The sequence below is a fragment of the Anoplopoma fimbria genome, unplaced genomic scaffold (assembly GCF_027596085.1).
Source record: "Anoplopoma fimbria isolate UVic2021 breed Golden Eagle Sablefish unplaced genomic scaffold, Afim_UVic_2022 Un_contig_6330_pilon_pilon, whole genome shotgun sequence".
NCBI classification, from domain to species: Eukaryota; Metazoa; Chordata; class Actinopteri; order Perciformes; family Anoplopomatidae; genus Anoplopoma; species Anoplopoma fimbria.
This window is the reverse complement of record NW_026549993.1, coordinates 1-15,231: the sequence shown is the minus strand read 5'-3', so window position 1 is coordinate 15,231 and position 15,231 is coordinate 1. Positions and strand designations below refer to the sequence as shown.

The 15,231-nt window shown below is 34.3% G+C and overlaps 1 long non-coding RNA gene across 2 annotated transcripts; it reads left to right on the top strand.

Annotated features, from left to right (window-relative positions):
- The first annotated feature begins 448 nt into the window (after positions 1-448).
- LOC129114943 (uncharacterized) lies at positions 449-5,517 on the top strand. Of its 2 annotated transcripts, none has more exons than XR_008532745.1 (6): positions 449-1,074; positions 2,205-2,279; positions 2,828-2,901; positions 3,044-3,107; positions 3,315-3,351; positions 5,388-5,517. It is a non-coding gene; the product is annotated as an uncharacterized LOC129114943 (long non-coding RNA). The 2 variants fall into 2 exon arrangements; XR_008532746.1 differs by having other exon boundaries at positions 5,347-5,517.
- Positions 5,518-15,231: the final 9,714 nt, after the last annotated feature.

The following is a 15,231-nucleotide window of genomic DNA, read 5'->3' as shown; positions in this document are numbered from 1 at the left end:
GAAGGATTCTATCTTAAAGTTAAAACATGCTGTGAAAGTAGAGCCCAGTGCTGGAAGCCCCGATCCTAGCTTTGTGCTAGCAGCTTCCTCAAGTCCTGTGTAGGAGACTTAGAGTCTGAACTCACTCTCTGGTTCACTCTCTGTTCACCATATAGGACAGACAGTCACTAGTTCACTCTAGAGGGAGCTGTACATTGAGATTTCAGAACTTATGAATCACCGTCAATTTGTGTCATTACTGATATGCAATGCATTATGGGATTTTAATCAGGAAGTAGTGCACTATTCATCGACACTGCTTTTTTTTTCAATTGTGCAATTTGTGAGGCTCATAAAAAGAACATAAAATACAATTAATAATTATAATTAGGACACTTAAATGAGTGGTGAGTAAATAAAGAGCAACATAGAATAAACTGGGAGTCATGGATACTCATTTACAGAGCTCTTTAAAACAGTAGCACACTTTGTATGGGAGAGTGTGAGGACTTGTGTTTGTCATCTGTTCTCTTTACAGCTGAAACTCATCAGCTTCAGTGGGTGTCCCACAGAGGGGAAGGAAACAAGGCAGGGAGGTGCATGATGGGACGTTTTTGTTTTTATTAAATAAGGACGCAGGTCATTTCAAACCTGTCTTTAAACACATGTACATCTTATGCAACCGGTTTGCAGATCCAGTTGCTTTCTGTGTCCTTCCCCACACTGCATAGTATCATTCATCAGTAGTAGTTCAGGTGGTTTGTAGCTCTGTTGAGGTCGGTGATCCATAACAGGAAGTATTCCTTGTTCTTTTTCTGTGGCAGTAAAATCATCGTCTCCTGGTGAAACAGTGAAGGGCGGGACTATTTAGTAACGTTTACAGGACATGCTGCTGCTTATTGTTGGTCACATATTAATGTCAGCACTTGACACATTTACTACACATAAACGAATTCTAAACATAAAACTTTATATTCAATATAGCTGAGGTGTTATTAACTAACTATTTGACTGTTGTAGATCAGAGCCCAGGAAAAAGCCTGGCTAGAAAGAAGAAGAAAAGAGGAAACATGAAGGCGGTGGAGAAAGAAACTGGTAGTTGTAACATTCTGCAGACTTCAGAGCTACTGTGACGGTGATTTCTGTGACTGTGTGCCAGCTCTGCAGCAGCTGGAACGCATTAACTCTCATCACTTCCTTTGATATGTTGATGGCAGTAAATGTGATTAATAACATGTTCATCAGTCTGCCTTCCAGAGTCAGCTGTGTACCCACACAGACACAGAACAGATCAGATATGTGTTCCTGGTCACTTTAAGGCTCCTTAAACATAAATCAACAAACATTTAACACATTGAATCAGGGCTCCACATTCATTGCAGCAGTAGGAGGTTTGTTTGGTCCCTCAGTGGTGGTGAGGGGCCGGTCTGACCCTAAAGTGACAATAATGCATACCCGCTCATGTTAACTCACCGATCACCAGCTGTAGCTCTGTGTGCAGATACAGCTGCATGCTTTCTAGGGGTTTCAGGGATAGTCCTCTATCAGAACCACTAGTGGACACTGTGCATCGTTGTAGAAGAACCCTTTATCTGTGGTTCAGTGCAGGAGCCACGGCAACGCCTGTCCAACCACGAGCTCTGTGATACAGTGATGTCATACGTTGGTGACAGCTGATGACACCTTCCATAATGACAGCATCGTGGTGGAGACATAGCGCCCCCCCCTCCAGTTCCCCCTCAGATAGACACGCTTTGCTCTGTCAGCACTTTTGCCGTAGTTTGTCCTGTTAGCTCTGTTAGTTGTGAGCCGCTGGCTTCTGACTCCATTCTTAGAGCTGTTGAGAGCCAATCAAATGCTCTCACTCTTGTATTATGTACCTTTAGCATGAATGAACATTTCCACCATATATTAGTGCATAAACATTGAGCAGAATGCAGGAAATGAATGTTTGACGTTGAGAGTTTCCTGGACATTGTCCCTGCAGTCAGAGAGTGTTGACATTGTAAACAGCCTCTCAGAGCTGAGGTGGGAATTGATCATTGTTATTGGGATTTAAAAATATGATATATTACCTGCAATTAATGGACGAGTCCACCTCTCTGTGGGAGAAGTCGATGATTATGAAGATGTAGCAGTCGTGAATGCTTTAATCCTTTCAGTGTGTTTTTTTTCTAACACTGCGTTTCATGATGTGTCGCTTTGTGTTTGCTTTTGATTTTCAGATGGAGTTCCTGACCTCTGCTCCACCCAAAACACTGCTGACCCCCGCAGTGGGGATTGGAGTTCAGACATGGATGGTGGGTTAAATAGCCTTCTTTATGGCCTTTTATTGTACAGTGTACAATTACATTTTACTAAAGTTTTTGTTTTTTTGTTAAAGGAGCCTATTGAATGTTTTTCCAATCTAAACACATCAGTTAAAAGACAAATGTACATTACAGGACTATTCACCATAATCATTCTTATTCAGTCATCATTTTATTAAGATTAACATATGACTATTGTGGATTAGGACGAGCAGGAACAGTTTAGTAAATGAAAGTTCACTCCATCATATTTACCTCTGAGATGTAGTACAGTAAAAGATGTAGTACAGTAAAAAGTACAATATGTACCTCTGAGATGTAGTACAGTAAAAAGTAAGATATTCCAGTATGTAGTATAGAAAATAAATTTATTGAAAATACTAAATTAAAGTACAAGTACCTGTAATTTCTACCTAAATACTGTACTTGAAGAAATTATTTTTTCTACATTCCAGCACTAATACATATAAACTTCATATCTATTCTCCTCTAAGTCTCATGAACTAACAGGAACTAATGTTTATCTGTTGCTGTTGTAGATCAGAGCCCAGGAGAAAACCTGCTGAAAGGCTCCCACTGAAGAAAAGAGGAGAAAAGGTGGTGAAAGAAATGGGTCAGTTCTTTAATATTGGAGAAATAAAAAGTTCAAAGCTAGTGCTTTCTGTGACTGTGTGCCGGCTGTGCATGAGCCTGGTCCAAATATCTGCATGTTGGTCTCTGTAGTGAACGTTACTTGTCTTCTTTGCCATCTGTAGGCGCACCCGACGTGCAGATGAAGAGGCCATGGACTGAAGAAGAGAAGACTGTTGTCAGAAAACTGTTAGGACTTGACTTTTGAATGAGACATTGTTAGAAATAAGGAAATACATTTTCCACCTGAAAGAGCTTATAATTCAAATAAGCCATGAGGTTGGTTTTCTGAAGTGAACTGAACATGTTTCTCTTTTTTCTACCTCTCTTCATCCCTCACCCCCCTCACCCTCCTTCCACTCCTCCTGGCCTCCTCCTTTCTGTCTCTAACTGCAGACCATCACTGCTGGTGACTCCTTGCTGACTCTGAAGTGTAAGTTCAAACACATCAATGTGGTATTGCTATAACTAAACTGGTATTACATTGGTGTACAGTTTAGAGGCCTCCTCCTTCCTGTCTCTAACTGCAGACTATCAGTGTTGGCGACTCTGTGGGGACTTGACAGTAAGTTCACACATATGAATGAAACCTGAATGCAGTTTCTTAGAACATGTAGTGAAGCTGTAGTGAAACACTGACGCCCGAGCTGCACTACCTGTGTGAGCAGCATGTGTGTGTTGCTCAACCTCTTTGTTGTCATTTCAGCGTGTGCGTTTTAGAGATTCATGGACTCACCTGTTTAGTTCCGTGTGGCCTGAGGTTCACAGCTAAAACAGACAGTGAAAATGACTTCCTGACAGTGTGTTGACGTAATACCAGCATCTTTGACCTACTACACCCATACGGAAATGTAACATATGACATATATGCCCCTATATCAAGCCTGATGTTGCCATATATGTTACATATAAGGGCATATATTATTATCACATACATACGTGATCTGTATATATGTGGATATAAGTTAAGTTTTTAACATATATGGAATAGCCCTAATCAAATTTATATATGTTACATGTATTAAAAATTACTATATAATTGATTTTTATATGCTAACAATATATTATTTTTTAATATATGCTCATTTATTAAAACAACATATATACAAACATTTTGTATGCTAATATATGTTATATGTACAGTGTGTTGATGTAATACCAGCATCTTTAACCTACTACAGTTTCAATGTCCATGTCTGTAAAACATTTCACAGGCAGGAAACAAGTTCATATTTATTTAACTCTACACTTAATATAACAATAAAAGCCTGCTAATGACGTACAGACGTTAATCAGGACGTACGACCAGACGCGGCAGCGTCAACAATCTAGAGGCGGCAAAAAGGAAAGAAAAGAAGACCAGCGGTCATAAATGGTATGTTGTGTATATGAACTTATTTATTTTGTGTGAATTGGCAGTAGACTTGGACGTTAGGTCTGAATTGAAGACCTAACGTAACGTTATAAAAGTCAGTGGACGTTAACATTATGACAATGTTTTCATATCTGTCATTAGTGACGCTGTAACGTTAACGTTAGCATGAGATTACCAGGTGATGACATTGTATGTGGCCCTGTTTTGGAAGAGGGGGAGGTGGAAGACTGCTTTGGTAACATGTGATTTTCCTGTAGGCATAGGAACATGAGACTCTGTTAAAAATAATAATAATCAATGGTTGATAGTTGTGTGTGTTAGGCTAACTTCTGTATTTTGTGTCGGGCTGTGTGGGTAACTAATGACTGTAGTAGTTATAAATGCAGACCATCTGATTAGCTGATGCCCTGAGTCATGTATAATATTAATATACTCATATGTTATGACTTGGTATTCTATCCATACATATATATATTAAAATTATAGGGAATCTTTGGGTAAACTGCGAGTATCATTTAAGTAGGCTATCTCGTGGCCGGGCTGAGTGTCCTCTTTTTTGGAAATCAAAATATGGTCACCCTATGCTAGCATCTTTCTGCTAACATAATCCCTTCACTGGTTAACACAAGGCTTTTATTCTGAAATATTGGGAGGACAGTGTAGGAAAATACAATTACTTGCTCGACTCCATAAATTAATAGAGTCCCGACTTTCAGTTGTGGATTGTTCATATTATTTATGAATGAGCACATGCTTCTTCACCCTTTTGTATTTGAATTAAACATTCATAATTAAATGAAACAGTGTGTCAGTTATGAAAGACAAACCATGTAGAAAGAAGCTCTGGCAGCAGCAGCAGCAGCACTCTGTGTTAAACTAACCGTGAGATACAGAGAGTGTGGCTCGGCCCTGAGACTTCTTAACCAGCCGTACCTAAACAGGCCTTAAGCTCTTTTTCAGGTGCATATTTTTATCTCAAGTTACAGTTACAACATGTTTACATGCGTTAATGCTCATAACCCTCCTTGTTTGTCTCCTCCTGGCTGTCTGCAGCATCTCTTCTTAGCCTCTCTCTCTCTCACACTCTGTTTTAGCGCTTGCTCCTAAAACAACATGGCATCCTGACAGGACGGGGCGGGAATATTGAGCAAGCCAGCGTGGGAGGCACGTGGCCGGACTCCTCCCACCACATCCACCTGCTGGAGCTTGTTGCTGTCGACAAGGTGATGCTGCAGAATGCCGTCTGAATCTTAATTGTGTCAGAATGTTCAAAGACCTCTTGAATGTCTGAACTTAAGCTCACGTTACCATGTTGTATCCACGTATGCAGCCTTGGTTAGTTGGTGAGTGAGTTAGTTAGTGAGTTAGTGATTTAATGAGTGAGTAATCTCGGTTTAAACAGGTTGAATTAAAATGAGTTCTGGTCAAAATGTTGCTGCATTATCTTCATGTTTAAATCATGAACATAAATCTATTAGAGCTTTCTGTGTAAAGCTTTCTGTTACAGACTGTGAGGGAACAAACACACAGTTGAACATCAGCTCCTTCATATTCCACTGGATGTGGAGCTTTCTGTGTGACAGGAGGAAGAGGCTCCATTCCTCAAACTGATACAAACATATAGTAAATTAATATTATTTTACACTCTCACTAAAGTTTTAGGTTTCCAGAATATCCCTTTAAGGGTCTGAGTGTCTTTATTCTGTCATCACTGTGTATCATAGATTTATGCTAAATGAAATCAAACATGACTAAATGTATGTCTGTGAATGAGCACTGATAACATGATGTAAGCTGAATGTGAGTGAGTCACAGGGGTAGAAAACATCCCTGTCCTCTCTGTGACCCCCATGTGACGGAGAAGACGAGAGGCAGTCAAAGTGTGTGTCTATATGTTAAGTGTTATTATTTGATGGCGCCCTTACTCCCTGTACTCCTATCTTGTCTACATATGTATATGTATATATATATATATATATATATATATATATATATATATATATATATATATATATATATATATATATGTATATATATATATATATGTATATATATATATATGTATATATATATATATATATATATATATATATGTATATATATATGTATATATATATATATATATATATATATATATATATATATATATATATATATGTATATATGTATATATGTATATATATATATGTATATATATATATATATATATATATATATATATATATATTACCCATCCTGGGTAATCCTGGTATATTTTACAATACAATTTGCACATTGCGTAACATCTCAGCAACAACATTCAGCTACTTGTCAGATCCATATGATACACACAAAGCAAGTATTCCATAGCATAAACCCCAATAGGAGGGATTGCTAAATACAAAAGCAAAAACATTTTCATGAATTGTTCATTTGACAACAGTTATATGCTGCTGCATCTGTAAAAATGTTATGACGGTGAAGGTGTAATGTCAGGATGATGTAAGTAAAGTGCCTTTGTTGCTGTTGACACAATGCCAGGTAGCTGCTGTTTATCTGCTGCTATCTAAAGCTGCTCTGACCGCCATCTCCACATGGGCTGTTAGAGGCCTATTACTTTGTCGTATCAGCCACTGGCACCTGTGCAACATGAGAGAGCCAGATAATCTCACTGTGGATTACCTTTCCTCTCTGCATCACCAGGGAACAGCCAGACCCCCTGCAAAAAAAGACAGACCTTTCAATGAGGACGGTTGTTTGGTTCCCCCCAAGAACCGCTGGCTCCATTCCCCTTACTAGTCCACACACAAGAGCAAGGTTTAGAAGTTGATTTCTTGGCCGTGGGACTTTAGCTGATAGAGTCTGGCTGAAAATGAGAGAACAGAGAAGTCAAACAGCTTCAAGGTGAAGTGGGATTAGTGACAGCTCTTCATACGTCTCCACCTTCCCCAATTTATCTGCAAATTATGTTCCCAGGCTAAGCCTCTGACTGGGGCCACGTCACACCGACCCTGTCCTCGGCAACTTGCAATACTTGGATCGTCATTTTTTAGCAATGTTATACTAGCATGGCCACACCCCTGCATCACTTCTGTCTCTTCTCCTCTCAAGATGATGCTTTTTGTTCCTTTTTACATATTTAGTGCATATGCAAAGCCAAATTTAATCAAAGGACATTTTGTGTTTGGTTTGTTTAGTTTTTTCTGTGTCTCTCTCTCTCTCTCTTTTCTACCTTAAATCATACAAACTACTTACAGTGGACTACAGAAACTTTATCATTATGACCAAACACTCTCCATTTCTCCTGCTCATGTTTTGTATGGTTTATTCATCTGCATCATTCTAAGTTTCTCATGCATGACCCTATGAAGGTCAATGAAAAAAAAAGTGTCTTAGGTGAAAAAAGTCATAGTATGGTGCGTTACAAAAGGTGAAAGAAAATCACAGAATAGTATCTCAAAAAAAAAGTTGAAAAGAAGTCATAGTGTAGTATGTTGAAAGAAATATGAAAAAAGTCATAGTTTAGTATTCATAAAGAAGTCATAGTATAGTATTAAAAAAAACTGTTGAAAAAAACTCATAGTATATTATGACAAAAGAAATATGAAACAAGTCATAGTATAGTATGTTGAAAAAAATATGAAATAAGTCATAGTATAGTATATCGGAAAAAGTATATATGTCGAAAAAAAAAAAAAAAAAAAAAGTCATAGTATAGTATGTCGAAAAATATATGAAAAAGTCATAGTATAGTACGTCAAAATAAGTGAAAAAGAAGTCATAATATAGTATATCGGAAAAAGTCATTGTATAGTATGCTGAAAAAGTTGAAAATAAGTCATAGTACAGTATGTCGAAACATGCTGAAAAAACATCATAGTTATGGTAAGTCGAAAAAAGTCATGCTACAGTATATCGGAAAAAGTCATAGTATATTATGTCAAAAAAAAGATGAAAAAGTCATAGTATACTATGTCGTAAATTATTTTAAAAAGTCATAGTATACTATGTCGAAAAAAATGAGAAAAAAGTCATAGTATAGTATTTATAAAGAAGTCATAGTATAGAATTTAAAAAAACTGTTGAAAAAAACTCATAGTGTATAATGTCGAAATAAAGATGAAAAAGTCATAATGTAGTATGTTGAAAAAAATAAAAAAAAGTCATAATGTAGTATGTTATAAAAAAAAAAAGTCATAGTATAGTATTTATAAAGAAGTCATAGTATAGTACATCAAAATAAGTGAAAAAGAAGTCATAGTGGAGTATGACAAAAAAGTCATAATATAGTATATCGGAAAAAGTCATAGCATAGTATGTTGACAAAGTTGAAAATAAGTCATAGTACAGTATGTTGAAAAAATTTAAAAACAAGTCATAGTGTAGTATGTCGAAACATGCTGAAAGAAAATCATAGTTATGGTAGGTCGAAAAAAGTCATGCTACAGTATATCGGAAAAAGTCATAGTACATTATGTCAAAAAAAAGATGAAAAAGTCATAGTATACTATGTCGGAAAAAGTATATATGTCGAAAAAAAAAAAAAAAGAAAAAAAAGTCATAGTATAGTATGTCGAAAAATATATGAAAAAGTCATAGTATAGTACGTCAAAATAAGTGAAAAAGAAGTCATAATATAGTATATCGGAAAAAGTCATTGTATAGTATGCTGAAAAAGTTGAAAATAAGTCATAGTACAGTATGTCGAAAAAAATAAAAAACAAGTCATAGTGTAGTATGTCGAAACATGCTGAAAAAACATCATAGTTATGGTAGGTCGAAAAAAGTCATGCTACAGTATATCGGAAAAAGTCATAGTATATTATGTCAAAAAAAAGATGAAAAAGTCATAGTATACTATGTCGTACAAAATTTAAAAAAGTCATAGTATAGTATGTAAAAAAAGATGAAAGACGTCATAGTATACTATGTCGAAAAAAATGAGAAGAAAGTCATAGTACAGTATTTATAAAGAGGTCATAGTATAGAATTTAAAAAAACTGTTGATTGAAAAAAAGTCATAGTGTATAATGTCGAAATAAAGATGAAAAAGTCATAATGTAGTATGTCGAAAAAAAGAAAAAAAAGTCATAGCATAGTATTTATAAAGAAGTCATAGTATAGTATTTATAAAGAAGTCATAGTATAGTATTTATAAAGAAGTCATAGTATAGTATTTATAAAGAAGTCATAGTATAGTATTTATAAAGAAGTCATAGTATAGTATTTAAAAAAAGTCATAGTATAGTATTTATAAAGTATAGTATGTTAAAAAAAGTCATAGTATAGTATGTCAAAAACATGATTATAAATATATGAAAAAGTCATAGTATAGTATGTCAAAATAAGTGAAAAAAAGTCATAGTGGAGTATGTCAAAAACATCATTATATAGTATATCGGAAAAATAGTATAGTATAGTATGTTGAAAAAAAAAAAAAAAGTCATAGTATAGTATGCCAAAAAAAGATGAAATAAGTCATAGTATAGTATTCATAAAGAAGTCATAGTGTAGTATGTCAAAAAAAGTGAAAAAGATGTCATAGTGGAGTAAGTCAAAAAAGTCATAATATAGTATATCGGGAAAAGTCATTGTATATTCAGTGCCCTCCAGAATCATTGGCACCCTTAGTGAATATGAGCAAAACAGGCTGTGAAAAAATGTCTTTGCTGTTTATCCTCTTGGTCTTTCACTCAAAATATTCACAAAAATCTTACCTTTTCATTGAAGTAAAATCATTGAAAGAAAAAAGAAATGTTGACATTAAATAAATATTTTTCTCCAAAACATGTGTGTCACAATTATTGGCACCCCTAGAAAATCTCATGATTACAATCTAACTGAAGTATAATTCCAGTCATATTTGACATTTTTAAATTCACCTGTTCACTCTTAAGTGGTCAACCATGACTTCCTGTTTCACTGGGGTATAAATATGAGGTGACACAGGCCAAATTCCCTTAGTCATTCATCACTATGGGAAAGACCCGAGAACACAGTGACGATGTGCGACGAAAAGTTGTTGAGCTGCACAAATCAGAAAATGGATATAAGAAAATCTCTAAACAGTTGAAAATACCCATTTCCACTATCAGGGCATAATTAAGAAGTTTAAAGCGACAGGAGATGTTAAGAATCAGTCTGGAAGAGGACGTGTGTGTACATTGACCCCACGCACCGTGAGGAGGATGGTTCTACTGGCAAAAGAATCTCCAAGGATCACAGCTGGAGAATTGCAGAGGTTAGTTGAGTCTTGGGGTCAGAAAGTCTCCAAAACTAGCATCAGACGCCACCTACATCACCACAAGTTGTTTGGGAGGGTTGCCAGAAAAAAGCCTCTGCTGTCAATCAACAACAAACTAAAGCGCCTACAGTTTGCCAAACGTTACTGGGACTTTCAATGGGACCGGGTTATATGATCAGATGAGACCAAAATAGAGCTTTTTGGCAACAAACATCAAAGGTGGGTTTAGCGTAGACAGAAAGATAGTCATACAGAAAAGCACCTCATACCCACTGTGAAGTATGGTGGCGGATCTTTGATGTTCTGGGGCTGTTTCTCTTCCAAAGGCCCTGGACATCTTGTTAGGATACATGGTATCATGGACTCCATCAAATACCAGCAGATATTAAATGAAAACCTAACAGCCTCTGCCAGGAAGCTTAAAATGGGCCGTGGTTGGACATACCAGCAGGACAATGATCCGAAGCACACCTCAAAATCTACACAAAAATGGTTCACCGACCACTGAATAAAGGTTTTGCCATGGCCATCACAGTCCCCCGACCTAAGCCCCATAGAAAATCTGTGGGATGAGCTGAAGAGGAGAGTCCACAAGCGTCGACCTTGGAATCTGAAGGATCTGGAGAGATTCTGCATGGAAGACTGGTCTCAGATCCAGTGCCATGTGTTCACCAACCTCACCACGCATTATAGGAGAAGACTCAGAACTGTTATCTTGGCAAAGGGAGGCTGCACAAAATGTTAAATGAAGGGGTGCCAATAATTGTGGCACATATATTTTTGAGAAAAATATTTGTTTCATGATAAGAATTTACTGTTTCTTTCAATTATGTTTCTTCAGTTCTTCAGAATATTTTGAATGGAAGATCATGAGGATAAACAATAAAGATTTTTTTTCGCATCTCGTTTTTCTCATTTTTACTAAAGGGTGCCAATAATTCTGGAGGGCACTGTATGTCGAAAAAAAGTTGATAAAAAGTCATAGTTTAGTATTCATAAAGAAGTCATAGTATGGTATTAAATACAACTGTTGAAAAAAACTCATAGTATATTATGACAAAAAAATATGAAATAAGTCATAGTATAATATGTTGAAAAAAATATGAAACAAGTCATAGTATAGTATGTTGAAAAAATATGAAAAAGTCAGTACATCAAAATAAGTGAAAAAGAAGTCATAGTGGAGTATGACAAAAAAGTCATAATATATGTCGTACAAAATTTAAAAAAGTCATAGTATATTATGTAAAAAAAGATGAAAGACGTCATAGTATGCTATGTCGAAAAAATGAGAAAAAAGTCATAGTATAGTACTAATAAAGAAGTCATAGTTTAGCATTTAAAAAAACTGTTGAAAAAAAGTCATAGTGTATAATGTCGAAATAAAGATGAAAAAGTCATAATGTAGTATGTCGAAAAAAAAAAAAGTCATAGTATAGTATTTATAAAGAAGTCATAGTATAGTATTGAAAAAAACTGTTGAAAAAAACTCATAGTACATTATGACAAAAGAAATATGAAACAAGTCATAGTATAGTATGTTGAAAAAATATGAAAAAGTCAGGGTATAGTATGTCAAAATAAGTGAAAAAGAAGTCATAGTGGAGTATGTCAAAAAGGTCATAATATAGTATATCGGGAAAAGTATGTATGTCGAAAAAAAAAAAAAAAAAGTCATAGTATAGTATGTCGAAAAATATATGAAATAAGTCATAGTATAGTACGTCAAAATAAGTGAAAAAGAAGTCATAATATAGTATATCGGAAAAAGTCATAGTATAGTATGCTGAAAAAGTTGAAAATAAGTCATAGTGTAGTATGTCGAAACATGCTGAAAAAACATCATAGTTATGGTAAGGTCATGAAAAAAAAAGTCATGCTACAGTATATCGGAAAAAGTCATAGTACATTATGTCAAAAAAAAGATGAAAAAGTCATAGTATACTATGTCGTACAAAATTTAAAAAAGTCATAGTATATTATGTAAAAAAAGATGAAAGAAGTCATAGTATGCTATGTCGAAAAAATGAGAAAAAAGTCATAGTACAGTATTTATAAAGAAGTCATAGTATAGAATTTAAAAAAACTGTTGAAAAAAACTCATAGTGTATAATGTCGAAATAAAGATGAAAAAGTCATAATGTAGTATGTCGAAAAAAAAAAAAAAAGTCATAGTATAGTATTTATAAAGAAGTCATAGTATAGTATTGAAAAAAACTGTTGAAAAAAACTCATAGTACATTATGACAAAAGAAATATGAAAAAGAAGTCATAATATAGTATATCGGAAAAAGTCATAGTATAGTATGCTGAAAAAGTTGAAAATAAGTCATAGTGTAGTATGTCGAAACATGCTGAAAAAACATCATAGTTATGGTAGGTCGAAAAAAGTCATGCTACAGTATATCGGAAAAAGTCATAGTATATTATGTCAAAAAAAAGATGAAAAAGTCATAGCATATTATGTCGTAAGAAATTTAAAAAAGTCATAGTATAATTTATAAAGAAGTCATAGTAATTTAAAAAAACTGTATAGTGTATAATGTTATAAAGATGAAAAAGTCATAGTATAGTATTTATAAAGAAGTCATAGTATAGTACATCAAAATAAGTGAAAAAGAAGTCATAGTGGATATGACAAAAAAGTCATAATATATGTCGTACAAAATTTAAAAAAGTCATAGTATATTATGTAAAAAAAAAGATGAAAAAGTCATAGTATACTATGTCGTACAAAATTTAAAAAAGTCATAGTATATTATGTAAAAAAAGATGAAAGACGTCATAGTATGCTATGTCGAAAAAATGAGAAAAAAGTCATAGTATAGTACTAATAAAGAAGTCATAGTATAGCATTTAAAAAAACTGTTGAAAAAAAGTCATAGTGTATAATGTCGAAATAAAGATGAAAAAGTCATAATGTAGTATGTCGAAAAAAAAAAAAAAAGTCATAGTATAGTATTTATAAAGAAAAATAGTATTGAAAAAAACTGTTGAAAAAAACTCATAGTACATTATGACAAAAGAAATATGAAACAAGTCATAGTATAGTATGTTGAAAAAATATGAAAAAGTCAGGGTATAGTATGTCAAAATAAGTGAAAAAGAAGTCATAGTGGATTATGTCAAAAAGGTCATAATATAGTATATCGGAAAAAGTATGTATGTCGAAAAAAAAGAAAAGAAAAAAAGTCATAGTATAGTATGTCGAAAAATATATGAAATAAGTCATAGTATAGTACGTCAAAATAAGTGAAAAAGAAGTCATAATATAGTATATCGGAAAAAGTCATTGTATAGTATGTTGAAAAAGTTGAAAATAAGTCATAGTACAGTATGTTGAAAAAAACAAAAAAAAGTCACAGTAAATTATGTCAAAAAAAGATGAAAAAGTTACAGTATATATGTCGAAAAAAGATGATAAAAAGTCATCGTTTAGTATTCATAAAGAAGTCATAGTATAGTATTTAAAAAAACTGTTGAAAAAAAGTCATAATGTATTATGTCAAAAAATAGATGAAAAAGTCTTAGTATACTATGTCGAAAAAAAAAAGAAAATTCATAGTATAGTATGTCAAAATAAAGATGAAGAAAGTCATAGTATAGTATGTCGAAATTTTTAAAAAAAAGTCATAGTATAGTATTTATAAAGAAGTCATAGTATAGTATTTATAAAGAAGTCATAGTATAGTACGTCAAAATAAGTGAAAAAGAAGTCATAGTGGAGTAGGTCAAAAAAGTCATAATATAGTATATCGGGAAAAGTCATAGTATAGTATGTCAAAAAAAGAAGATGCGCCTCCTCACTCTACCTGTGTGTGTGCTGCACAAGTTACACAACACACCACACTACACTACCCAAGCTCCCACACATGAACACTGCTGAACAAATTCACATTTGAATGTACGAAATCATTAAAACGATTGGTCATTACATTTTTCTCTAGATACCTTGTAGCAGTAGCAGCATCCTTAAAATCTGGGCGTTGAAGGATCCTTTCTTAAAACTGAGAATCAGAAAAGACATGGATAAGTGTATTTCCATTAAAAAAAACACCTAAGAATTCAATATTGAAAACGTAGCAAACTTTATGTCTGGCTGTGGACGATAAGAACAGACACCCTACATGCTAGCTGACATTTGTCCTCAGTGGATAGGAAATGTCTAACAGTAGATAGAAGGGAGGGGAGAGCCTGGCTACTCACTGTGTCCCCACATACATCAACTCCAGAGCAGAAAATTAAAACGGAGATTTAGGCCTTGACCGGAGTCGAGGGTCCCATTAACCTGTGCTGTATGATTTATGGCAGGTGATTACATCACCTCCATGCTACCTGGACCACTGGGCTCATTCGAAAGAAAGTTACTTCCCAGTATCTACAAACCAATCACAAACTAACTGATACCAAATTTGATGGACACGTTTCTAGCATTGAACCTGCCCAGTCATTATAAATCATCTCAATCCCAGTCATGTTGATGCACCTGCTAGTTTCTAAATGTTGTCTCATTGTGAGGATGTTGAGAGTTTAACAGGTTTAACATCAGGATGAATCCGGATCAACCCCTCACATCTGGATTTAACGCTTTATTGTGTATTAAATACAGACTCTGTAATCTGTGTCATGTTTAATGTCAACCTGCTTTTAACGCTCTGTTTTACATGTTGCTGAGCATTTATATTCTGTTCATCTTTATTACAATCACTATATTA